At 39.0% G+C, this 26,738-nt stretch overlaps 1 long non-coding RNA gene across 4 annotated transcripts; it reads left to right on the top strand.

Moving 5' to 3' along the window:
* The first annotated feature begins 8,428 nt into the window (after positions 1-8,428).
* Positions 8,429-23,974, top strand: LOC133818646 (uncharacterized). Of its 4 annotated transcripts, XR_009885999.1 has the most exons (8): positions 8,429-8,513; positions 8,598-8,724; positions 10,000-10,128; positions 10,522-10,568; positions 20,538-20,583; positions 20,969-21,022; positions 23,479-23,723; positions 23,799-23,974. It is a non-coding gene; the product is annotated as an uncharacterized LOC133818646 (long non-coding RNA). The 4 variants fall into 4 exon arrangements; XR_009886002.1 differs by lacking the exon at positions 10,000-10,128; XR_009886001.1 differs by lacking the exons at positions 8,429-8,513; positions 8,598-8,724; positions 10,000-10,128; ... (1 more) ...; positions 20,538-20,583; positions 20,969-21,022 and adding exons at positions 22,141-22,199; positions 22,346-23,376.
* Positions 23,975-26,738: the final 2,764 nt, after the last annotated feature.

Genomic DNA, 26,738 nt, shown 5'->3' with positions numbered 1-26,738 from the left:
AGAATTAGCAAGGATTTAGCAAGAGCAATTCATCCATTTGAGGTAAGGTCTAAGGTTGTCTTTCTTCAGTTTCTGGTTTTATGTAAACAAGGATTTTGAGCTAAGCTTTGGTGGGAAAACTAGGGAAATTGAAGCTGAGCTTTGAGGAGGTGAAGGCCAAGCTAGTGAGGAGGATAGCCTAGGTTGAGTTCATCCATCAAAGGAAAGAAACTCTGGCTTAAGTTATGTAGTTTCAGTTGTTGTTCTTAGTGAGTTTGTGAGCTTTAGGTTTGGCTATGGTGAATTCTTTGATTAGGGGTGCATGTGATTGAGTTATGTGTGGTTGGGATGTTTGGGTTGAGTGGAGGATGTTGGGAGGCTTGCTTTGAAGTTTGGTTGAGGTTTGGTTGGGTTTTGAGTCGGTTTGGCTCAGGAAAATTCGAAGGAGAAAATGCTGTGCTGTGACTAGTGCTACAGAGCTAGTCACTGGGCGCTGTAGTGTTAGGCCTGGTGCTCTGGGGCATTTTAGGCTCTGTTTGTAGTGCTGAAGCGCTCTCCTTAGAGCGTTGTAGTGCTACCGTGTTTCCAGAAAGCGGTTTTTGGGTCATTTTCAAAGGTTTTTGCCTGGGGGTTCGGGGTTCGGTTCCACCACCCCGATTGGTGGAATTGGGGCATCCCGAGGGCTCGGGATTGGTCCCGAGGCTAGGTTTTGGACTTGAGGTTTGGTGATGATTCTAATCTATGGCTGTGACTAGGTGTACGCTAGGGCTTGGATGGGATCGTGCTTGAGGATCAAATTGAACAAAGCTAGCAAATCCAAAGGAAAGAAAACTAGACCCGGTTATGTGTTTGTGATGGGACTAAGAGCTCCCTATATCTGTATGATTTCATAGATGGTATTATGCCATGGGACATGTGAAAAACGACCTAAGGCTAGCATAAATTATACTTGTGCACAGGGCGCGGCTCGGCCACTGGTAGCCGAGGACAACTTAATATTCACTGAGCTCGGTTTAAGCGGGCTGGAGTCAGTGGGAAAAATAGAGGGTGCGGCCAAAGGGTGTTAACCCTAGTTATCATATGTTGATTGATTGGTGGTATAAAGTGATATACTTGGTATGCTTAATACTTGATTAACATGAATGCTTAAACTGTAGAGTAGATGCTTATGTAGTATGAGTTATGTAAAGCCCTGGATAGCCAAGACCGCTACACTGTGTACTTGTAAAGTGCAAGACTTGCTAATCAAGACATTAATTTAAAAACGTGTCGTTAGTTTAAGTGTTCTAGGGTTAAAACACATTTTGGTCCCAAAAGATACATTTTATAATTCAACAAACAGTTTACAAAAGGGATCCCCAAAAGATCAGAGTTAAAAATCTGAATTGCAAAACCCAACAATTAAAAGGAAACTTTAGCCATACTAAGGCAAAATACAAGGTTCTGGTCCTTTTGTCCCTGTAACCTCCTCAACCGTGGTGGCTGAGCGGCCTGCCTGCACCATGTAGCACCCGTGAGCCAAAGCCCAGCAAGAAAACATCATATACAACACAAACAATGATAACAGATGGTTAAATCATTACACATGTACTCCCATTAGATAATCCACAGCAAATATTCATCACATACATTTAGATTCAAGATACATTCAATCACATATCTCATTCATATCACATGATATTCAGGGCCGACGACTTAGGCCGCACCCTCTGTTTAACCCACTGACTCTGGCCCGCTTAAACCAAGCTCAGTGCATAATAAGTTGTCCTCGGCTACCAGTGGCCGAGCCGCGCCCTGTGCGCTAGTGTAACCCTTGGCACCCTTAGGCCGTTGGTTCACTAAATAGCTTGCATGGCATAATACCATCATTTCAAGCAATCACAGTAGAGAACCCTTAGTCCCGTCACATATATTTAACCAGGTGCAGTTTTCTTACCTTTAATCTTTGTAGTTATTGAATTACGAGAAACGCCCCGCAAGCACGATCCGTTCCCGAGCCTAAGCCTTTATCACCTAGTCACAACCAAATTAATTATAGGGTTCCATTAATACTCGAATATAGGTTTCCGGTTACAAAACTAACTCCCGGGAATCCGAATTCAACCAAGCACGGTGGTGAAATCAATCTTGAGCATACTAGACCACATTCCCATGCCTAAAACCCTCAAAAATTCATGTGCACAACCAAGGGCAGCGACCCTTGATGCTTAGACGTGGCCTTAGCCTCAAAACAGAACCAAGACTATCCTGAGCAAAGACACGCGCCGTGGCCCTTGCTTTGGGCACCGCGACGCCCTCCCATGGTCGAGCGTCCTTGGCCCTTTTTCATCCTAAGGCCGCAGTGCTCTAGAACAGAGCCGCGACCCTTCCCTTCGTGCCCAGAAAACCCATCATTTTAAAACTCAAAACCCCAGCCAAAACCACCCCTAAGCTTCCTACTTCAACACCCAACATACCCTCAACTCATGCGACACAATTTCAACAAAACCTCAGCTCAATAAACCATAGAAAATTCACTTCCAATCCTTGAAACTCTAAGAACATGAACACCCTGTTATAACCAGTCAAAACTCAAACTCAAATCATCAATTCATGAAACAAAGCTTACCTTCTTAATTGAACCCTTCCCTTAGCCAAAACCCAGTTGATTCCAAGGATTTCTCCAGCTCAATTCCACCCTAATCATCAATTGAACAATACCTCAATACCCAGCTGAAACTCAAGTTCTAACCACAAGGGGAAGGAAATTCATGCTTACCTTGGTCCTGATTTAATCCTTGATTGTCTACTGAGCTAATCCCCAAGGTTGCTCCTGAATTCCTCTAAATTTCCAGCAATTCTTCAGCTTCAATTTCTCCAATTCCCTTGAGAGTATTTGGTTTGGTTCCCTTTGTTTTTCTTGAGAGTGAGAGTGAGAGTAACCATCTGAGGGGAAAAAGATAATGTCGGTCTAGTTTTCTAAAGGATTCGTAAGTTTGTCTTACTCGTCAAGTTAATCCCACGGCTCGGGGTGTCAGAATCATCCCCGAGGCCAAAACGGTAAAATCCCCCAATATTTCCGCCTAGATATCCTAACCTCAAATATATCTCCATATATTTATTTTCATAACCCGATAGTCCAATTCACTACCCGACACCTAAAATACCCCTGACTTGTCCAAAGTCATATTTTAAGTCCCGTTATGACTTTTCACGCTATCTGACCTGAGCTCTGCAAACCTACCACATAATAATGTGGTTCCCACATTTATCACATATATATATCATATTATCACATAATATCTTTAATTATCATATAGTCATCATCAATCACATATTCACACATTTAAGTCAATATTATTCACTCTAATCACGTTTATGCCCTCCTGGCACACTAATCAAGGCCCTTAAGCCTTATTAGCGAATTTGGGTCGTTACAACTATCCCCTCCTAATGAGAATTTCGTCCTCAAAATTTACCTGAATAACTCAGGATACTGATCCCGCATCGCTGTCTCTAGCTCCCAGGTCGCTTCCTCGACCTTGCTATTCCTCCATAGTACTTTCACTAACAGAATTGTCTTATTTCGTAGGACTTTGTCCTTCCGATCCAAAATCTGGACTGGTCACTCCTCATAGGATAAATCTATTTGCAATTCTAAGTCCTCGTATTTCAGCACATGCGTCACATCAGAAACATGCTTTCGCAACATAGAGACATGGAACACATTATGAACTCCTGATAGCGACGGTGGCAAGGCCAGCCTATAAGCCACCTGTCCAATCCTCTCTAAGATCTCAAAAGGTCCAAGAAACTGAGGGCTCTACTTTCCCTTCACTCCAAACCTCCTCACACCCCTCAATGGTGAAGCTCGCAAAAACACGTGGTCCCCAACCTGGAACTCCACGCTCCTACGCATAGGATTAGCGTAGCTTTTCTGCCTTCTCTGCGAGGCAAGCATTCTAGCTCGAATCTTCTCAATGGCTTCATTAGTCTTCTGAACCATATCCGGCCCCAAATACTTTCTCTCACCCATCTCATCCCAGTGAACGGGCGATCTGCACTTTCTTCCATATAACATCTCATAAGGAGCCACTCCAATCGTGGATTGGTAACTGTTGTTATATGAAAACTCGATCAATGGGAGATACTTACTCCACGAACCCTCGAAATCAATCACACATGCTCTAAGCATGTCCTCCAATACCTGAATCGTCCTCTTAGACTGTTCATTAGTCTGAGGATGAAAAGCTGTGCTAAACTTCAGCTGAGTACCCATGGCTCTCTGTAGAGCTCCCCAAAACTTGGAGGTAAAGATAGGGTCTCGATCAGATACAATAGACTTCGGAACCCCATGGAGATGAACTATCTTCCTCACATATAGCACTGCATACTGTTCCACTGTATAAGTCGACCTCACTGGTAGAAAATTAGCTGACTTGGTGTATCTGTCCACTATCACCCACACCGAGTCATGAAGTCCAACTGTCCTGGGTAATCCTCCCATGAAATCCATCGTGATATCCTCCCATTTCCATTTTGGGATACCTAGAGGCTGAAGCAATCCTGCTGGCATTGATGCTCAGCCTTAACCTGCTGACATGTCAAACATCTAGACACATACTCAACCACATCCTTCTTCATCCGGGGCCACCAATATAATGTCCGTAGATCCTGATACATCTTCGTGGTACCCGGATGAAGTGAGTATGGTGTAATGTGAGACTCATCCAATATCTCCCGTCTAATCCCCTCATCTGCTGGAACACATATCCGTCCCTGATATCGGTGCAAACCTGTCTCAGAAACTGCATAATCCTTTGCCGTCCCCGCTAAAGCATGCTGCCTAACTTCCTGCAACTGTACATCTACCAACTGACCCTCCTTGACCCGCTCTAACAGGGTCGACTGCAAAGTGATATTGGCTAACTGGCCTACCACCAGTTCTATTCTTGCCTTGGCCATCTCATCAACCAATTCCCTCGAGATCTGGGTGGAACTATACAATTGTCCTGGGCCCTTCTAGCTCAGTGCATCTGCCACTACGTTGGCTTTCCCAGGGTGGTAAAGGATGTCACAGTCATAGTCCTTAACAAACTCCGACCAATGCCTCTGCCTCATATTCAGATCCTTCTGAGTAAAGAAATACTTCAGACTCTTATGATTGGTGTATATTTTGCACTTCTCTCCATACAAATAATGACGCCACACCTTTAGTGCGAATACCACTACTGCTAACTCCAAATCGTGAGTCGGATACCTCTGCTCATACTCCTTCAGCTGTTGCGATGCATAGGCTATAAATTTCTCATTCTACATTAACACACAACCTAAACCCATCCTCGATGCGTCATAGTAGACCACAAACTTCCCTTCCTCCGAAGGAAGACTCAATACAGGTGCAGAAATAAGCCGTCGCTTCAACTCATGAAAGTTGATCTCACACTTCTCTGACCAGAGGAACTTCTGATTCTTTCTTGTTAGCTCTGTCATCAGTGAAGAAATCTTTGAGAACCCCTCTATGAACCGCCTATAATAACCAGCCAACCCAAGAAAACTCCGCACCTCCGAGGCATTCCTCGGCCTCGACCAATCCCTAACTGCTTCTACCTTGGATGGATCCACCTTAATCCCATCCGCCCCAACAATATGTCCAAGAAAGGTCACCTCTGGTAGCTGGAACTCACACTTCATAAACTTAGCCTACAACATATGCTCCCTCAACCTCTGCAAAACCTGTCGGAGATGCTGCTCATGCTCCGCCTCTGAACTAGAGTATACCAAAATGTCGTCGATGAAGACAATGATGAACTGATCCAAGAAGTCCTTGAACACCATGTTCATTAAGTCCATGAAGGCTGCTGGGGCATTGGTCAGACCAAAAGACATGACCAAGAACTCATAATGCCCATAACGCGTCCGGAAAGCCGTCTTTGGTATATCCTCATCCTTGATCCTCAGCTGGTGATAACCAGATCGAAGATCAATCTTTGAGAACACCGTCTTACCTTGCAGCTGATCGAACAAGTCATCAATCCTTGGTAGAGGGTATTTATTCTAAATAGTCAACTTGTTCAATTCTCTGTAATCGATGCACATCCTCAAAGGCCCATCCTTCTTCTTAACAAACAACACTGGAGCGCCCCATGGAGAGTAGCTAGGCTTGATAAACCCCAAATCCAAAAGTTCTTGCAGCTGTATCTTCAACTCTTTCAATTATGCTGGTGCCATTCTGTATGGTGTCCTTGATACTGGTTCTGTCCCCGGTGCCAACTCAATCTCAAATTGAATCTCCCTGAGCAGCGGCAACCCTGGAAGATCCTTAGGAAATACATCCAAAAACTCACACACCAATCTAGTCTCTCCCGGCCCTGCCGTCATAACTCTATCAGTATCCACTACACTAGCCAGGAAACCTATGCATCCCCCCTGCAACAAGTCTCTGGCTCTCAATGCCGAGATCATGCACTACACCAAATACCCATTTTTATAACATAAAAATATAATACTGATGAAAAAGTGTTATGCTATACTTATATATATATGTGGTAAAAGGAAAAAATGGCGGTAATTTATTTGGGAGCCCGCCTATAATAAAAGTTGTGTTTTTTTTCTTCAGCAAATTCATTTTTTCCTAGCCCGAATATAACTCCCCCATTTTCTTCTTTGACTACAATGTCCCCAAAGTCAATCCCAGTGGTTCGACTTCAAATTTCCTGCATCCCTCAAATCTCCTCTCTCTCTCTCTCTCTCGTCTTTCTCTATCTCTCATTCTCTCTGTTTCCAGTCAGTCCTCCTCTAACCCATCTACGCCTCTCCTTGCTTCGAAATCTTCCATTGACGCAATACCCACCATTAGAATCGACCAGTCCCTTCTGAACGATGACCCTTTTATGCTCTGTGCCGTTTGCAAGGACCAGTTCGAGCTTGGCATTGAGGCCAAGCAACTTCCCTGTTAGCATCTCTACCATCCCTAGGAGGCAGGATCTTCTGTTTTTCGCTGGGAATGGTGGTAGCGGCGGCGTTTAGGGCTCATTCTCTCCTAACTAGATTGCGGAGGTGGGGACAGAGACGGAGATGGGAGCGGTCTCCAGTTGTCCAGTTGCACGTAGAGCTCGTATAAATTGTGAAGATGGAGGGTTGAGTTTAAGTCCCGGGGTCATTGAGGAGGGCGATGTTGCCATTTTTGAAAATTTGAGGCATGTACTATTTCTTTAGCTACTTGAAATTGGGTTTTGGAATCTTGATTGGTGTCTCAGTTAGGATTATTGAAGAAAAGGGTAAATTAGATCTTGGAAAAATCTTCAAGAAGGAATTTTATAAGACTCAATAAATGGAAGTTTACTTCGTTTTGTAGGAATTTAGGGTCTATTACTTCTCACTGATGGTCTCACAGAGGGATCCGAGCCCCCTCTTCTTTCTTGAAATTTTGGTAAAATATGAATCTCTCTATTTAATTTCGGATGTAGTATACCTATATGATTCTATAGATATGATTTTTTTTTTCATTAAAGGCATAAATCTTTTACGATATTGAGTTTGTCTCCTTTATTTGGTTTGAGAATTTACAAAGGCCTACTGTAAATGTTTTTTTTTGGTTTTGGAGTCGCTAAAATTCTAGAGTAAAAAAATGGCAGATGTAGTATTTTTTTTAATCTCTAAAGTTGTGTTGAAAAAATGGATATTTTACAGGTTTGAGTTTTGATTTGCTCAGACCACAAGAAATTGGGACCTTCTCTATTCTGCTCATGGTGGTGGACTAGATTGAAATTGTTATCTCTTCTCTTTGTCAGGTAAGGTGAGTTCAGTCAAAATTATTTACAAATTCTATATTATATCTTGATTACTTTCCATTTTGATCAAATGTAATTGGGTATATCTTAGTTTCTTTTTAATTATTTGGTTTTCAATCCCTCTAAATCATTCTAACAATCATCATTTATGCTTTAAGATTAGACAATGTTTTTGTTGAATTCAATATTTTCTTCATTCGTTGATGTTTTTTTAACAGCTGATTTATTGACTGAAGTTGCAATATGATGCCTTTTATATTGAACTGTGGTCCATTCTGTTTCAGAAAAATGTTTATTCTTTGTTTGTAGTTTCCTTTCATCTTCTACTTAAATTTACTCTTTGAACTTGGAGTTAGAGGAGAAAATCAACAGTAAGAATCTTATTAATTGTTTTTTTGACACCTTATTTTAAGACATAAGAAATCTTACTAAACAGTGAGACTAATGTAGCTAAATGCTGTCAGTCATTAAATTTTCATGAAGTTTAATTTTAATTTTCCTTTAGATGAAGACAACCCTTGATGTGGTAGCAGGTTCAATCAGGTAAAATTTCTTGGAGACGATATAGTGATTGTGGCGTAAATTTCTTGCTTCAACAAAATGAACGTTTGATTTGTTTTAAGTGTTTTTTAATATTTTTCTGTAGTATTTTTTCCTTTGAAAATTTTCTCAAGCAGGGCTTACCGGACTCCAAATTCCAAAGCAAAGCGAGGAGGGTATAAGGATACTCCAGCTGATGATTTACTTGCAGTTGTTTTAAAGGTAAACAACCCATTGATTTTGGCTTGTAATACCATTACTGTATATGATTTTTTTTTTCTTATATGTGATTAATATACAATTTAGGCCATGATAGAGAAAACAAATCTGGACCCAAGTGAAGTTGAGGATATAGTTGTTGGTACTGTTTTGCCACCTGGTTCAGAAAGAGCAACAGAGTGCAGAATGGCAGCAATCTATGCTGGTTTTCCTGGTAAGCTTTCACTTTTATTTTTTCAGCTGCACCTTTTATTAGTTTTTTCCAATGAAAAAATAAAAAGGTAGCTTAACTACCACAACAACGATATACAAAACAGAACATTACAACAAAAAATTCCCTCTCTCAACCAATCTGTGAATGAAAAGTCTTTGAAGTCCTTATTTGAGTGGACCCAAAGAGCACCACTCATTATAAATTTATCCCAAATTTCTCCACCCTGTTTTCCATTTCCTCAAAGATTTTCTTATTCTTCTCTAGTCAAATAACCCAACAGATAGCTGTTACTACAATCTGCCAAAGAGTCTTCTTCGCCTTTGAGCCGCTCACCTGAAACAAAAAGCACCTAGACAGTTTGCTAGAACACACCAGACCATTTTAAATTCTTCCAAATTCTTGTACCAAACATGGATTGAGATCGAGCAGTGGAAGAACAAGCCATCTGCATTTTCAGAATTCTTCTTACACAAAACACACCAATCTTTGGCTGAACACCATAACTACAAACCAGCTATGATTACCACTTTGGCTTTACAATCTTTTCATGTAACCGTTATATGCGATAGATGATGAATATGATGATAATTTCTCTAGAAAAGTTTCCCTTTCCTGTTTTGATCTTTGAAGGTGGCATGTTGCTTTTTGGACATTCATTTTACATTAAAAAAAAAGCATTACAGAAGTTTTTATGATCTGATGTTGGCTGTGGCTTTTTTGTTGTTGTAAATATACTCGGGTCTCCATTGCCCCTGTTTTTTTATGCACTACCATTCTAACTTTGGCCCTTTTAACTTTCAAGTGTCTCATTTTAAAGTTTGAGGGCCAAATAAATACTCTCTTTAGTAAAATGTAAAGTGAAGGAGATAAATAGTGTAATTCAAAGATGATGACAAATGTTGAATTGGTAAATTGTAGTGGAATTAGTGAAAGAAGAATTAGAGTGGTAGAAGAGAATGAAGAGAGGAAATCTGAATAATTTGTACTGTATATATTTACACGCACTAAAAATTTATATTCGCTTTCAGGTCTTGAGAATAAAATTAATAACTTAAGATTTTCCAAGTTTAATATAATTCTACACATCAGAGGTCAATATTTTAAAGACTGGTTGTTCTTGTTTTGGTATCGTTATCACTGTTTTGGTATGCATTTTCTTGGAATCGTTATCACTGTTTTGGTATGCATTTTCTTGTTTTTTTCTTCATTATTTTGTATTTTTGGTAACTGTAAGGGTTTTTTCTTTTTTACATTTTCCCTATATCAACATTATAGGAAAAGAAAATCTCTATTTCACCATTGAAGATCTGCCCCTACTTGCTTCTCTTCTGGTCATCTTGAGTGTCTCTAGTCATCTCTAAAGTTCTTGGTCAACTATGTCTCATAGTCTACTCTATTGGAAGGGTAAGTTCTCCATTCTTTTTGTCCTCTGCTATACTTTAATGCCTTGAATGTTGATATTTTTGTATTGTGAAAATGAGGTTCACCATTATTTTCAGTTTACTTTTGGCAATAGTGCTAGCTAAATTATTTTTATTTTTCTTCTGAAATGATTTTTTGAGATAGTGTTTCACAGTACAGATTGAAGATAAAAACTGAAAGCTTTTGTGATAGTTTACCATATACAGATTTATGATCTATTAGTTTAAGTTTTCGAGTCTTTGTCTCTTGTGAGGTGTGATTTGCTACTAATTGCTTGCTTTATCTCTAGTGGGTGTCATATAGCTAGCTGCATATCTCTTCATTCATTGCACAAAAGCTCCTCTTATTTAGCTTATGATAAAACTCTATATCCAGGTTCTTAAAAGCTTGAGAAATTGGTCTACCTGTGTTGTCTTCTTATGGTAATTATACTATTTTCTTTTTAAGTATTATTTTTTATTGGGACATTGCACTTTATATCAATTGTTGGCTTCTAGTTAGTAAGCACACATAATTAACTAGGTATATCTTTCATAATATAAAAATGTATGTTATTGACTCTGCTCCCATATTTGCCTCATTCCATTGGACTCATGTGTATTAATTCTATTGAAATAGCACCATAGATGTAACGACCCACTAATCTAGACTACTTGGACCATTAACGAATCTATACATAAAACTTATATTTTTGCGGAAATACCATAATTATATTGAAAACTTATGGAAACAAAGGTTACTTTCATAAAATAAGTAGGATATGGGTACCCATTGTCTTTAAAACAAAAGAAATACTTAAAGTAAAAAGGGTTACATAGAAAATGCGGAAAAATACATTTAAAAACCATAAAAACATAAATAAGACTACATCCTCGAATCGAATAACGCTCGGCCCCTTGACTCCATTCACCATCGATACACATCCTCTAAGCGTCACGAATCTTTCCGCCTCTAAAGCTTATTTCCTGCACATAAACAGAAAGGAATGAGCCTAATGCCCAGCAAGGAAAATCTAACACATAGTCATAAACATAAACATAATTTCATAATAACGTAAAGACATATCATAACACATAATTCACTTATTATAATGGCCATTATTACTTGGGGTCCCATAGACTAAACAAGCATATGCCCATGGGATTAGTGGGGTCCTACTAGCTAAGTAGGTCATATGCCCATAACCCATTTGGGGTCTTGTTAGCCATATGGGTCATATGCCCAAGCCTACAAACATACACATATACATATCATAACACTTTTAATAACATAAAACATATAGATAACATAAGCACATAACATATAGATTCTAGCCTATTTTCCTTACCAAAGTTACCGAGATTATGGACTGAGTTGGGACTTTTGGAACACTCCTAAAACCATAAGAAAGAGTGAGTCTAAAGAGAGGAGATGAAATGAAAGAGATGGAAAGACTAAACCATAAAAACATACTTACCAACTTATATGCTTAAGAGCTTGGATTCCCTAACCAAAATAAGAATAAGGTTAGGGGACTGAGTAGAAGGTTTTGAGAAAAGAAATAACATAGAATACAGAAAGGACTAGAGTTTTGGGTTTACCTCAAAGATTGCAAGATCAATCTAACATCCACCGAAATACTATAACACTCACTTACTTCCCAAGTGTTTGATAAGCTTATGATGTTTAAGCTTATAGTTTTTCCCCAAACCAAGTGTTTACACTCTCTCACTCACTTAACACTAGCAGCCTCTGAACTTAGAGCAAATGGTGAATAATGGCTGGGTACTAGGTCCTATTTATAGAGTTTGGGAATGAAAATATCTTGATTTTACTTGAATAAAAATAATGGCTTTTTAGGTGAAAATCATTTGAATAATCGTTCAGCAGAGGCTGAAGACTCGTTCACAAGATGCTGGACTGTTGAAGGAGTTTGAATGGCTGAAAGGAAATGAATTCAAAAGAGTTTGAATCCATGCTGAAGGAGGCGATATATCGCCCCCTGTAGGCGATATATCGCCTGGGCCAGTATGCCCGAGGCGACCGTGCATCGTTTCGTGTTTTCCGTATCTACGTGCTGCGACATATCGCCCCCTATAGCTGCGATATATCGGCATACGCTGAATATTTAAACACGAAATTACACATTTTTAGCTAGGTTTGAATGGAGTAAACAGCCTTGACTAAGCCCTCAACGTACTCAAAGCTGCTGACTGACCCTATAACATTCAAACTTTACTCCTTATTATATTTAATCCTCAAAAATCTTAATCCTTAATTACCATTCAAAACATGTGCTTAAAATCCTATTGGTTGATGTCTAAACCTTATAATATAATAATATAATCCTTAATATCAGTCACTTTAATCAAACCTTAGGTTATACTTAATATTCTTAAACTATAGGTTAAACTTAGAAAATCTATAAGTACTACTATGAGTGTCCAAATAATTCCCGGTCTGAACCAAAAATCCATAGTAACAAAGATAACACTAAACATACTATAATACTACTAAACAATTAGCTAAGTAAAGTTCTTGGACTCTACAATTCTCCCCTACTAAAAAGAATTTCGTCCTCGAAATTTACTTATCACATAACTCCGGATACCGGCCTTGCATGTCCTCCTCCAACTCCCACGTTGCCTCGCATTCAGAACTGTTGCTCCATACGACTTTGACTATAGGAAGGCTCTTAGACCGTAACTACTTCATCCCTCTATCTAGGATGCTAACCGGTCGTTCCTCGTAACTTAAGTCTTTCTGGAGTGCTATCGTATCGTTCTTGAGGACGTGAGATGGGTCTGACACATATTTGCGTAACATCGAGATGTGGAAGACGTTGTGACTATCGGCTAGTGCTGGCGGTAGGGCTAGTCTATACGCAACTGTTCCCACTTTGTCCAATATCTAAAAGGACCTATGAATCGGGGACTAAGCTTGCTTTTCTTTCCGAACCGCTTGACACTTTCATAGGAGATATCTTCATGAAGACTTGATCTCCAACTTGGAATTCCACATCGCGTCGCTTGGTATCCGCATAGCTTTTCTGACGGCTTTGAGCAGCCAGCATACGCTGTCTAATAAGCGTTACTGCTTCTTGAGCTTGTCTAAGAGCTTCGGGCCTTAGAAGCTGCCTTTCTCCTACCTCGTCCTAGTGCAACGGTGATCGGTACCTTCGTCCATATAGCAACTCATAAGGTGCCATTCCGATCGTTGACTGGTAGCTGTTGTTGTACGAGAACTCGATCAGTGGTAAGTACTTGTTCCATGATCCTCCGAAATCAAGTATACACGCGCGTAGTATATCCTCTAAGATCTGAATCGTACGCTCAGACTGCCCATCTGTTTGAGGATGGAAAGTTGTACTAAGGCTTAACTTAGTACCCATATCTCTCTGTAAGTTTCTCCAAAATCTTGACGTAAACACTGATCCTCTATCTGATACTATCGTCTTGGGGATTCCATGCAATCGTACAATCTCTTAGATGTAGATGTCTGCATATTGGTCTGCCGTGCATGACGTTCTAACAGGCAGAAAATGAGCCGACTTGGTTAGTCTATTTATTACTATCCAAGCGGAATCATGCTGCTTGTTCGTCTTTGGTAGCCCTGTCACAAAATCCATGGCTATATCATTCCACTTCCATTCTAGTATGCTAAGCGGTTGCAATAAACCTGCAGGCCGCTGATGCTCCGCTTTCACTTGCTGGCATACCAAACACTTAGATACATGCTCTGCTATGTCCTTTTTCATCCCTGGCCACCAATAGATTGTCTTGATCATCTTGGTAGACCCTGGATGAACTGAGTATGGGGTGCTGTGCGCTTCTTCTAGGATCATCTTCTTAATACTCCGATCACTTGGCACGCATACCCGATCCTTATATCTCAATAATCCTTGGCTAGATATTGAGAAATTTGTATTCTTGCCTTCTCTGACTGCTTCCATATGTGATGCTAGTGTGTCGTCATGTCCTTGGCCAATTCGTATATCCTCTAACAAATTTGATTGGATAGACAGGTTAGCCAGCTTGCCTACAACCATTTCTATTCCAGCACTGATAAGCTCCTGCTGTAGTGGCTTTTCTATCCCGGATAAGGCTGCTAAATTCCCATAACTTTTCCTACTAAGTGCATCGGAAACTACGTTCGCTTTCCCTGGGTGGTATAGGATTTCACAGTTGTAATCCTTTACTAACTCTAACCACCTGCGCTGCCTCATGTTGAGCTCCTTCTGCGTAAAGAAGTATTTTAAACTTTTGTGGTCCGTGTAAATCTCGCACCGTTCTCCATAAAGATAATGGCGCCAGATTTTTAACGCAAAGACCACCGCTGCCAACTCCATATCGTGAGTTGGATAGTGTTGCTTATACTCCTTCAACTGACGTGAGGCGTAGGCTATCACCTTGTCAATTTTGCATCAACACGCATCCCAATCCTAGCTTTGATGCATCGCATTAGACAACGAACTTATCGTCGGGTATCGGTACACTAAGTACTGGTGTTGAGCAAAGCTTATCCTTAAGCAATTGGAAGCTTTCTTCACACTTATCGTTCCAGTTAAACTTTTGTTGCTTCCGGGTCAGGTTGGTGAGTGGAGTGGCTATCTTAGAAAAAGCCCTCTACAACTTTCTATAGTAACCTGCTAGCCCTAAGAAGTTTCTTACTTCTGACGCGTTCTTTGGTCTAGGCCAATCCTTCACGGCCTCTACCTTCGATGGATCTACTGCAACTCCATCTTTCGATATGATGTGCCCGAGGAACGCCACTTGTGAGAGTCAAAATTCGCATTTCTTGAACTTCGCGTAGAGTTGGTGCTCCTTCAATCGCGTCAAAATCATCCTCAAATGTTCCTCGTGCTCTACTTCATCCTTGGAGTATACTAAGATATCGTCGATGAATACAACGACGAATTTATCTAAGTAATCCTTGAAGACCTTATTCATTAAGTCCATAACGCGGCTGGTGTGTTAGCAAGACCAAAAGACATAACCAACTCGTAATGTCCATAACGAGTCCTAAAGGCTATCTTAGGAATATCTTCTCCTTTTACCTTGAGCTGATGATACCCGGACCTTAAATCGATCTTAGAGAATACAGTCGCGCCTCGGAGTTGATCGAACAAATCATCAATCCGAGGTAGCGGGTATTTGTTCTTAATTGTTACTTTATTCAGCTCACTGTAGTCTATGCACATGCGCATACTTTCATCCTTCTTCTTCACGAATAGTACCGGAGCTCCCCATGGTGAATGGCTTGGCCTAATGAAACCCAAGTCTAGGAGTTCTTGTAGCTGCGTCTATAACTCCTTGAGTTCCATAGGTGCCATCCGGTATGGTGCCTTAGAGATAGGCTCGGTGCCTGGTACTAATTCTATCGTGAAGTCTATCTCTCGAGTTGGCGGCAATCCTGGCAAGTCATCGGGAAAAACTTCTGGAAATTCTTGTATAACTTGAACATCTCTAACTTTAAGTGACGTCTCCTTCTCCACATTCGTGATGCTGGCTAAGAAAGCTTGGCATCCTTTCTCCATCATTCTCTGAGCTTTGAGAGGTGACACTAACGGTGTGCGTAGTCCTGAAGCTTGTCCTATGAAGCATCGTCTCTGGCCGTCCGGGGTCTCGAACATCACCTTCTTGCGTTTGCTGTCGATCGTTGCGCCATGCCGTGCTAGCCAATCCATGCTTAGTATTACGTCGAAGTCCTTGATTACTAGCTCTATCAGATCTCCTTCTAGTCCTATGTCCTCAATCTTGATCGGTAAGCCTCGTACTATTCGTGATGATAGAACTACTCTGCCCGAAGGCAACTCGGTTACAAACCTAGTTCTAATTCTTTCACTAGGTTTGTCTAGTTTTTCTATCATTCCTAACGAGATATACGAGTATACCGCTACCAATCTAGCGATACATATACTATTGAGGATATGATCTGACCTATAAATGCTTGTTACTAGCATGGGTTCCTCCTTGGGTCAATGCAAAGACTTTGGTCTGGAACCATCGTTTAATCCCTCTTAGCATTCCTCTGAATCCTTTTTGTTGTAGTTCCCAGGTCTGCTAGCTTAACCCCTAATTCCATCTTTGGTCTAAGTCCTCTGACGGACTTGGTCAACCTCGTAAAGTCGGTTGGGACCAACTCTGGTGCAAACTTGACTAATCTGATGAACTGACGAGCATATTCTTCTACCATTAGCGATGAATGCCGAGGTGTAATACTTCTTGTGGAATGGTTCCACAAATCTTGTCCATATCATGGTGGTGACATCGTTAGTCTGATGAACTAAGTCCCACCATACTCTGGCATCCTTCCTGAGTAATGACGAGACGCAGGACATGCGGTCCGTATTACTGAGGTTCATGTGCGTAAGAATTGGCTTCACATTCCTTAGCCACTCTTCTGCCTCAAAGGGGTCTATAGTCCCTTCGAAGTTTGGAGCGTGCTGCTTGCGGAACCTTTCATACACTGACTCCATATTCGGTATGGATGTGGCACGTAGTTCGTCACTGGCCATCCCCCATATGGACCAACTTGTTGGGGTGCTAAGGCCATTTGTTGTAGCTGCGGCTGCGGTTGCGGCGGAGGCTGAGGCTGCGCCTGTTGACGTTGTTGCTGCAAGAGTTCCTCGACTTGTTGTCGCCGTCTAGCGATTTCCGCGGTGTTGTCAGCTGACGGAGTCGGCGCGTTGCGGCTAGTAGTAGCACGCACTCCTCTTCTGCGAACTGGAGGGCATCATTGGTCGTTGGAATCAACGTTGGAGGCGTTTCCGTTGGTGCGTGCAGATCTTCGGAGCGACATCTTCACCAAAAGTTCTAACAGTCGAGAACTTGTTAGAACTTACCCTAATAGGCTCTAAGGCAAAAACTTATTCTAAAACAAACATATCTCGGACCTATTTATTATGACTTCTTATGAAAAATTATATAGGTCTTTATTTATATTTAGAGTGGGTTTCTATACTTAGAAAAATAAGTCATCTTTATTTTCTAAGTGTGTTTCTAATCATCCTATATGACTTAATTCTCAGGCTCGAAACTTATCTTTGTTCCAAAGTTAACCATATTGAGGGAGGGCTGGGATCAGTAAAATTGTTCCCACTACTAAGGCCCCCTAACTCCCAATAAGGAAACTTGGTTCATTGATTTGTATCCACCTTCACTGAACTTAGTCATTATTCATTTTATTTATTACTCATTATGATTGCGAAAAAAAATCAAACTCATACATGAAAATAAAATAACATGAACTTAATTTGGAAAAAAAAATAATAATTTTCACTTATTACAATCATAAAATAAAGAAATAAACAAAACAAACATTGAAAAAAACTAGCTATTCTTAAAAATCGGGATCTTCTACATCCGATCCTTCATCTAGCATATCATTATCTATCTCCTTATAATCATCATTGTCTTGAGCCTCAAAATTTCCTCGGGGAAGATTTAAGAAGATCCTATGTTGTTGCTCATTAGTGAATTGAAACTCTAAGTCATAGGTGAACTTAAGTATGAGAGAATAATATCTTAGGGCTGCTTGTAAGTCATCATCATTATTTATATTCTCCCATATTTCTTCTAAAGTTAAAATTGCTGAAGGAAAATCTTTTAAAAGCCTAATTACTAGGACATATTGTTCTGCAGCTCTCATCATGATTTTCTTAGACTCTTGAAGGTGACCTATCTCTTTGTGGAACAAGATCAATCTTTGAGTGATCTTTTCTAGTGCTCCTACAGTGTTTCTTGGCTCCCTTATTCTTTTTAAAGCCTTAATGGCTCGGATATCCTCATTGCTTAAAGCTCCGTTCATTCTTAACTGAAAACATAAACACTAAAAGTGTTAGCTATACACATAGACAAAGTAACTTGTAACTTGTAACTTAAACACTTACTTGGCGGTCCGATTCGGAGCTTTGAGCATGTGTATCAAGGAGAACTTCATGCGAAGGAACCGTTGGCTCTGATACCAACTGTAACGACCCACTAATCTAGACTACTTGGACCATTAACGAATCTATACATAAAACTTATATTTTGCGGAAATACCATAATTATATTGAAAACTTATGGAAACAAAGGTTACTTTCATAAAATAAGTAGGATATGGGTACCCATTGTCTTTAAAACAAAAGAAATACTTAAAGTAAAAAGGGTTACATAGAAAATGCGGAAAAATACATTTAAAAACCATAAAAACATAAATAAGACTACATCCTCGAATCGAATAACGCTCGGCCCCTTGACTCCATTCACCATCGATACACATCCTCTAAGCGTCACGAATCTTTCCGCCTCTAAAGCTTATTTCCTGCACATAAACAGAAAGGAATGAGCCTAATGCCCAGCAAGGAAAATCTAACACATAGTCATAAACATAAACATAATTTCATAATAACGTAAAGACATATCATAACACATAATTCACTTATTATAATGGCCATTATTACTTGGGGTCCCATAGACTAAACAAGCATATGCCCATGGGATTAGTGGGGTCCTACTAGCTAAGTAGGTCATATGCCCATAACCCATTTGGGGTCTTGTTAGCCATATGGGTCATATGCCCAAGCCTACAAACATACACATATACATATCATAACACTTTTAATAACATAAAACATATAGATAACATAAGCACATAACATATAGATTCTAGCCTATTTTCCTTACCAAAGTTACCGAGATTATGGACTGAGTTGGGACTTTTGGAACACTCCTAAAACCATAAGAAAGAGTGAGTCTAAAGAGAGGAGATGAAATGAAAGAGATGGAAAGACTAAACCATAAAAACATACTTACCAACTTATATGCTTAAGAGCTTGGATTCCCTAACCAAAATAAGAATAAGGTTAGGGGACTGAGTAGAAGGTTTTGAGAAAAGAAATAACATAGAATACAGAAAGGACTAGAGTTTTGGGTTTACCTCAAAGATTGCAAGATCAATCTAACATCCACCGAAATACTATAACACTCACTTACTTCCCAAGTGTTTGATAAGCTTATGATGTTTAAGCTTATAGTTTTTCCCCAAACCAAGTGTTTACACTCTCTCACTCACTTAACACTAGCAGCCTCTGAACTTAGAGCAAATGGTGAATAATGGCTGGGTACTAGGTCCTATTTATAGAGTTTGGGAATGAAAATATCTTGATTTTACTTGAATAAAAATAATGGCTTTTTAGGTGAAAATCATTTGAATAATCGTTCAGCAGAGGCTGAAGACTCGTTCACAAGATGCTGGACTGTTGAAGGAGTTTGAATGGCTGAAAGGAAATGAATTCAAAAGAGTTTGAATCCATGCTGAAGGAGGCGATATATCGCCCCCTGTAGGCGATATATCGCCTGGGCCAGTATGCCCGAGGCGACCGTGCATCGTTTCGTGTTTTCCGTATCTACGTGCTGCGACATATCGCCCCCTATAGCTGCGATATATCGGCATACGCTGAATATTTAAACACGAAATTACACATTTTTAGCTAGGTTTGAATGGAGTAAACAGCCTTGACTAAGCCCTCAACGTACTCAAAGCTGCTGACTGACCCTATAACATTCAAACTTTACTCCTTATTATATTTAATCCTCAAAAATCTTAATCCTTAATTACCATTCAAAACATGTGCTTAAAATCCTATTGGTTGATGTCTAAACCTTATAATATAATAATATAATCCTTAATATCAGTCACTTTAATCAAACCTTAGGTTATACTTAATATTTTTAAACTATAGGTTAAACTTAGAAAATCTATAAGTACTACTATGAGTGTCCAAATAATTCCCGGTCTGAACCAAAAATCCATAGTAACAAAGATAACACTAAACATACTATAATACTACTAAACAATTAGCTAAGTAAAGTTCTTGGACTCTACAATAGAGTTAATTAATATTATATAATTAGGTTAAAAGTTAGAAGACACAAGATATTTATTTATATATACAAAACTTTTTTGGAATATTTAATAACATAGGATAGTGTTTTGAAACTTCCTTTTTTTAAAGGTTATTCGTACAGTGTGTTGATTTGTTTTATTATGATGGCATTAATTATTATAGGGTCTTATGCTTGCCTATATGTTTTTCTTGTCTTTTGCAAAGCAGTGTATACATGTTATTTTTTTTTATCTAGCCTTATCTCGTGTTCCCCTTGTGATGCTTTTATTATTGGTAGATATTATCTTTCTTTTTATTAACAAATTCTTTGTTATTTCTCTTTCTGTGTTTCTTCAGATTTTTTGTAAGTGGATTAAGCTATAATGACTACTGTAATGCATGTTGGTGAATTGGATTGCTTACTTATTTATAGTAGTGTTTGAAACTAATTTGTTTGATGTGATCTGAACTAGTAACTGAAGTTTTTTCATGAGTTTCAAAAGCTTGATTTATGAATTGGATTGCTTACTTCTTCATGCAGAAAATGGGATCAATGGCAGATGAATTGGATCCATGTTGAACAATTAGTAAGTTGCTTAAAATTTCTGCTGAGTTGTTTATGTCAAGCATAAGTAGAGAAACGAGTATCAGGTTACTACTTGGGTATATTGTTAAATGAGTCCTTTGATTACAGTTTTTAAAAAGATGATGCTTCTTCCTGCCCTTCTTTATTATTGAAATTAATTCCCCTGCTCATGTATGTTGTTTGGTGTGATTATATGCTGAATATCATTCCTTGTATTTTCTCCTGTGTGAATTGATTTTGTTATTAATTTTTAAATTCTATACAAGTGTAACTTAAATAAGTATGTGAATATTTTATCATGATCTAGAATAGGATATTTTAGTCATAAATTTACGAATTTGATATTGTTGTTAGAAAGTTACTTAGTAGACTTTGTCTATTTTCAGTTGGTGAACATAGGAAAGGAAAGGGCAAAAGTCAGCCTTCTTTTTACATGGGCGGTAAACATCTCTTTTCCTAACATAATTGTGTATAATTACTCCTAGATGTTAAAATTCTTGATTTCAGGTATTGACTTGCATGAAACTTATATATATTTTTCTTCATTTTGTTTGAGACAACTGTGACAAAGTTCAGAGTGGGGTTTTCCTGATTATCACATATATGGCTGTCATGAAACATCTAATATCTAACAATATTTGAACTAAATGTATGCTCTGGTGTATTGAGCAAAACTCATATTGCAGTTCTGAGAGAAAAATATGGTTCTTTTGTTATTTCATTGTTGCTATTGGATGGTTGTCTTCACTTGTCCCTAACTGACAAAATAATATTTTTTCATTACTCTCTTTTTCAAAGGAAAAAAATGTCCAGTTAACAATAATTTCCGCAACTAGTGTTATGGTGCTCTAAATTTGATTATTGTACCCTTCCTAAGACTATTTCATGGTTTGGAAAACTATCTATGGCTCTGAGGTTTTTTTTCTTAAAAAAATAGATGTTAAAGGAGATAACTTTTGACTAGACAATCTCTAGAAAATGGTTGAGATATGACTTTACTTGTCCATTCATGCCATTTTTGCGAAGTACTTCTGATTTATGTTTTCCATGGTTGGACTATGTGCTCTTTCTTCTGCATTGCTCATATTTTGATGCTTCTCTGAATTTTCATAATGTGTTTTCTAACCAGGAAGGCAATGTTGCCAACCAAAGGGAACATCTAATTCTTCTCCTTGCCAATATTCACATTCAGAAATCTAATAAGCAGTCTGTCTTGAAGGTATTCTGATTGTTAATTAAGGTTGTAAAGCTTTGGCTTTAACTAATCCTCTTATATAAATTTGACTTTATGATATTTGGAGTCTAATGTCAAAACTGGATATTTATTCAGCATTGTTCCTTTGTAAATTTCTATTTAATTAGCATTTGAAACATTAGTGGTGAAATTCGGGTTTTCAATAAGGTCTTCTATTTCTTTGAAACTCTTTTATGACTCTTTAATTTAAGGTCAATCACTAGAGTCTTGCTTGGTTTCTCACCAATGTTATTGGTACTGCGGAGTTATACACAGTATATCCCTTTGCCAATCAGTGACCTTGATTCTTGGTTGAAGGCACCCTCCATATATGTTTTTGATTGCTTTGTGGCTGGGGGAATATTGTGAATGCTTTTATTGAGGTAAAGCTTTAACTCAGAACATATAATGAATTGATATATGTATTGATAATTAAGGTGCTACGTGACATGAATTCATTATCTGTAATTCAGATATTTATATATAAATATATTTGTAAATATAGTGAATTGATTTGATGGTTTGGCAGCTTCATGATTGGGTTGCTTCTAGCTCCTCTGGATCCATAAGGGATTGCATTCTACTTGGAGCTTGTGAAGCACATGAGACTCTTCCACAAAGTGCTGAATTTCCTACAGATGTGTTTACGTCTTGTCTCACAACACCTATTAAGATGGCTTTGAGATGGTGAGCTTCTTTTCTTGTTCGTCTGTTAGGATCGCCTATCGCGTTTATGCATCTTTATTTGAGATCATGTAGTTTTCTGGTTTTGCCTTGTGGTGTTTATTCCATATTGGCTGCTTCCTAGTTATTTTTAGTTTGTCAACTGAAAGTCTTTTAGCTGTGCTATTTGTTTAAAGCTGTAGGAAGTTAGAAATGGCATGGTATTTAAAACACAGAGAAATCAATCCTTATTCCTAAATCCAACTTGACTGATGCCTTGTGACGTGATTGGCTTGAATAGATGCTTTGAAATATACACAAGTTAGCTAATCTCTGCCTCTATTTTGGGCAGTGAATGCTTTTTCTTATGAGACTAAATTTTTTTTTGTTGTATTTTAAGTTGTGGATAATAATTGGTTTTTATTTTTTAAGATAACAATTGGTTTTTGTGTTGTGGATCATTAGATCTTTTTTATTAACATAAGGATGTAATATTTGCTTCTACATTTACTATCATTCTAGTCATAGAAATTTAGTATAGTTGAGTTACAAGTTTAATTGTTTTGCACCTATAAGGGCTCTATAGCCCATGCTTGCAAACTAGAAGTGACATCAGGGAAATAGTGTTTGAAGTGTTTGTTGATAAGGAAGTTTTATACTGTATTTAAGATGAATCTGAATCTACTTTTCATGAGGCTTTTCTTAGTCATCTTATGGAAACTGGTGCAATAGAAAGTTCATCTTTATGTGACCTTCCTAAACAGATGGAAGGTGATCAACAGAGAGCCTCTGAACAGACTAAGAACATCTTCAGTAATTTAGTTGCTGCTGTTGACAATTTGTGGTATCTAAAAGATGGAATACATACTGTAGTCTTGAAAAAACTTTCAGAAAATGGTAAGAGCTATGTGGGTTTTACAGTTTTATTTTTGTATGATACTTCAAGCACTGATCTGTAGACTTATCTCAGTTTTTGGTGGATCCTACTCCATTTTCTAGGATCTTGCAGGCAAAGGACACCAAGTGAATTAGATAGAGAGGTTAAGAACTTGAGGGTGACATTTACTGACCTGTTTTTGAAGCATAACACTTTCAAAGAAACTGCAAAGCCATCGAGATATTGATGCAAAGAATAAAGCCGAGCTTAGAATATTAAGAGGTAACTCCTAGTGAGCGGAGAGAAGGCACTTCAACTTGGATTGCAAGTAATTGCAAAGATTAAGGGCTATGCTGATGCAGCTCAGGTACTCCAATGAATTGGCTTCCTAGTTCTATTTTACTGTTGCTGAAACATAGCTCAAAGAAGATTGTCTTTGCAGGCACCTGAATTCTTTACAACTGCTCCAGCCCTTGTGATACCAAAAGCTATTTCAAATGTTGGTTTAGATGCTTCTCAGATTGATTACTATGAAATAAATGAAGCATTTTCTGTAAGATTTTAGTACTTGTAATCCCTATAATGTTCCTGATTTAGTAAGCATTTTTTTTTCATTCATTTATATTTGTCCTTCTTCTCTCTAGGTTGTAGCTCTAGCCAATCAAAAGTTGCTTGGTCTTAATCCTGTGAGTTTGGAGAAAACTAGATAATTTCTTTCAAGTTGATTTACTTTATATGCTTACAGGTGGAAACTAGCTTAAGTCTTGTGTTCTTAATAATAAAAGGACTTTTTTTTTACAATGTGCAGGTATATTGAGATTATTTCTTTGGAGCAATTCTTGACAACATTTGTAGTTGAGGCCTTTAGAATGGAAGAATGTATTTCACTAATTTTTGTATACATTTCTTGTTTTGTATTTAGTGATAAAGGAATCTGAATTGGGCATAAATTATGTTGTAATATGATTTCTTAAGCCTAGACTAGTAGACTAAATATTGTAATTACATTTGAGTAATTAATAAAAATCTATTTATGTTACCTTATTTGGCTTCAACTTTCATATTTGTTTTCCTAGTTTTGTGTAAGTAAAAAAAGATTATGTTTCTCTAAGCTAATATAACACATGTGTTATACTAAAGTGTAGTATAACACAAAAAATGTGTTATACTAAAGTGTAGTATAACACAAAAAATGTGTTATACTAAAGTATAGTATAACACAAAAAAAGTGTTTTACTAAAGTGTAGTATAACACAAATTTATAAGTATTGAAATGTGTTATATAATCGACTATAAATAACATAATTAAACACTTATCTATTTATTAAAATAACACAGAAATTGTGTTATCGTTGACAGTATAATAACACATCTGTATAACAATGATAAAGTGTTATGTAAAGTACCCTGACCTACGATAACATAGTCGGTCTTAACACATAAAAAAGTGTTATGGTATGTTTTGATAGCACATTTTCGGTGTTATTAAAAGCATTTTTTCTTTTAGTGATGGGTACGCGGTTCAGACACCGCACCCACAAAAACAAAAGGGTCCTCGCCCTTAGGCTCAAAAGTAACCATCTTCTTCCTGAAATCAATCGTAGCCCCATATCTAGCCAACCAGTCCATCCCCAGAATCATATCGAAATCCTCCAAATCTAACTCAATCAGATCTACCGAGAGTTCCCTACTATCAACCATCACTGGCACTGCCCTAATCCATCTCCTAGAGACTACCAGCTCCCCTGTAGGCAACAAAGTCCCAAACCCTGCGGTCCGATACTCACTAGGTCTACCCAATCTATCAATCACTCTACTAGAAACACAAGAATATGTAGCACCAGAATCAATCAATACTGTAAAAGGAAAGCCAACACTAGAAAGCTGACCTGTCACTACTGAGGGACTAGCCTCAGCCTCCAACTGAGTCAAGGTGAATACTCGAGCTGGAGTCAAGCTATCCACCTTCCCTGCTTCGCCCTTCTTTACCGTTTGGTAGTCTTTCCTGAGATGCCCTACTTCCCCGCACACAAAACAAGCCTTGGCCTGACACTCACCCAGATGGCGTCTTCTACACCTCAGGCACTCTGGATAAGTTCACCATGCCTCGCCGCGACCATGACGGCCACCCTGACCACCCCGACCCCTCCTATCAGGACCAGCAGCGGTCGAAGTGTCAGGAGTCTTCCTCTTGAAGTCACTGGGGCCTCCGCCCCTACCTGTCCCTGAATAAGGAGGCACTGCTCTGCGGCCCTCACGCCTCACTGCGGTCTCCCTCCATATCTTGTTTTCCGCTTCCTCAGCGGTAAGAGCCTTCTCAACGACCTGGGCATAAGTTGTTCCTCCACGTACCGTTGTAATCCTGACATCCCGAGCTATCATAGCATTAAGCCCCATGATAAAATGATCTTGCCTAGCGGCATCGGTAGGCAAAAGATCTGGTGCAAACTTCGCAAGCCTATCAAATTTCAAGGCATACTCAGTAACAATCATATTTCCTTGCACCAAACTCACAAACTCATTGACCTTAGCTGCTCTGACAGCAACATTGTAATACTTCTGGCCAAACAAATCTTTGAAACATTCCCAACTCAAAATGGTAACATCCCTGGTCTGCGATGCCACTTCCCACCAGATACGGGCATCCTCCCTCAACATATAAGTGGCACAGGCCACTCTATCATGCCCCTCAATCCTCATAAAATCCAGAATTGTAGTGATCATAGTTAGCCACTGCTCGACTTTCAACGGATTTGGTCCACCCTCAAAGATTGGGGGTTTCAGCTTCCTGAACTACTCATATAATGGTTCCCACCTGTTAACAATCTCCCCAGGCTGCACAACTGGTACCACTGCAGGTGGTACAATAGGGGCAGCACTCCCTGGTGGAGCTTGGTGTCGCAGAATACGGATCTGCTCATCCTGACTCTGTAGTCGAGCCTGCATCTCTGCCATTAACTGCTGCCAGTTCTCAGGGACTGGCGGAGGGTTTTGGCCCTGGTCATCATTCCTGGCCCTAAACCTAGTGCCGGCTAGTCGTGTAGATTTTCTTGGACGCATAATTATCAAAGTCAATTTGCAAATAACGACTCGGCAGTCAGACCATGATGATAGGGTAAAAGCTTTTCCAAGATCCACCAATGGAACATAACCAATCACAAGCATTCAGCATATAAACATCCATCCACATGCACCGGCTGCTCATAAGAACGCCTCTAATTTCACTACACAATGACTGTAAAGCAAGCATTCATCCATGCACTATATACAATTAATAATCCATATATTCATTTACATGCACGACGATGTTAATAAACATGCCTCAATATTTTCACACAGCAGTCAAGGGCCAGGCCCTATCAGTATCTCATGCTTCCTAATA

The sequence above is a fragment of the Humulus lupulus genome, chromosome 2 (genome assembly GCF_963169125.1).
Source record: "Humulus lupulus chromosome 2, drHumLupu1.1, whole genome shotgun sequence".
Classification (NCBI taxonomy): Eukaryota; Viridiplantae; Streptophyta; class Magnoliopsida; order Rosales; family Cannabaceae; genus Humulus; species Humulus lupulus.
This window is presented reverse-complemented; position numbering and strand designations above follow the sequence as displayed.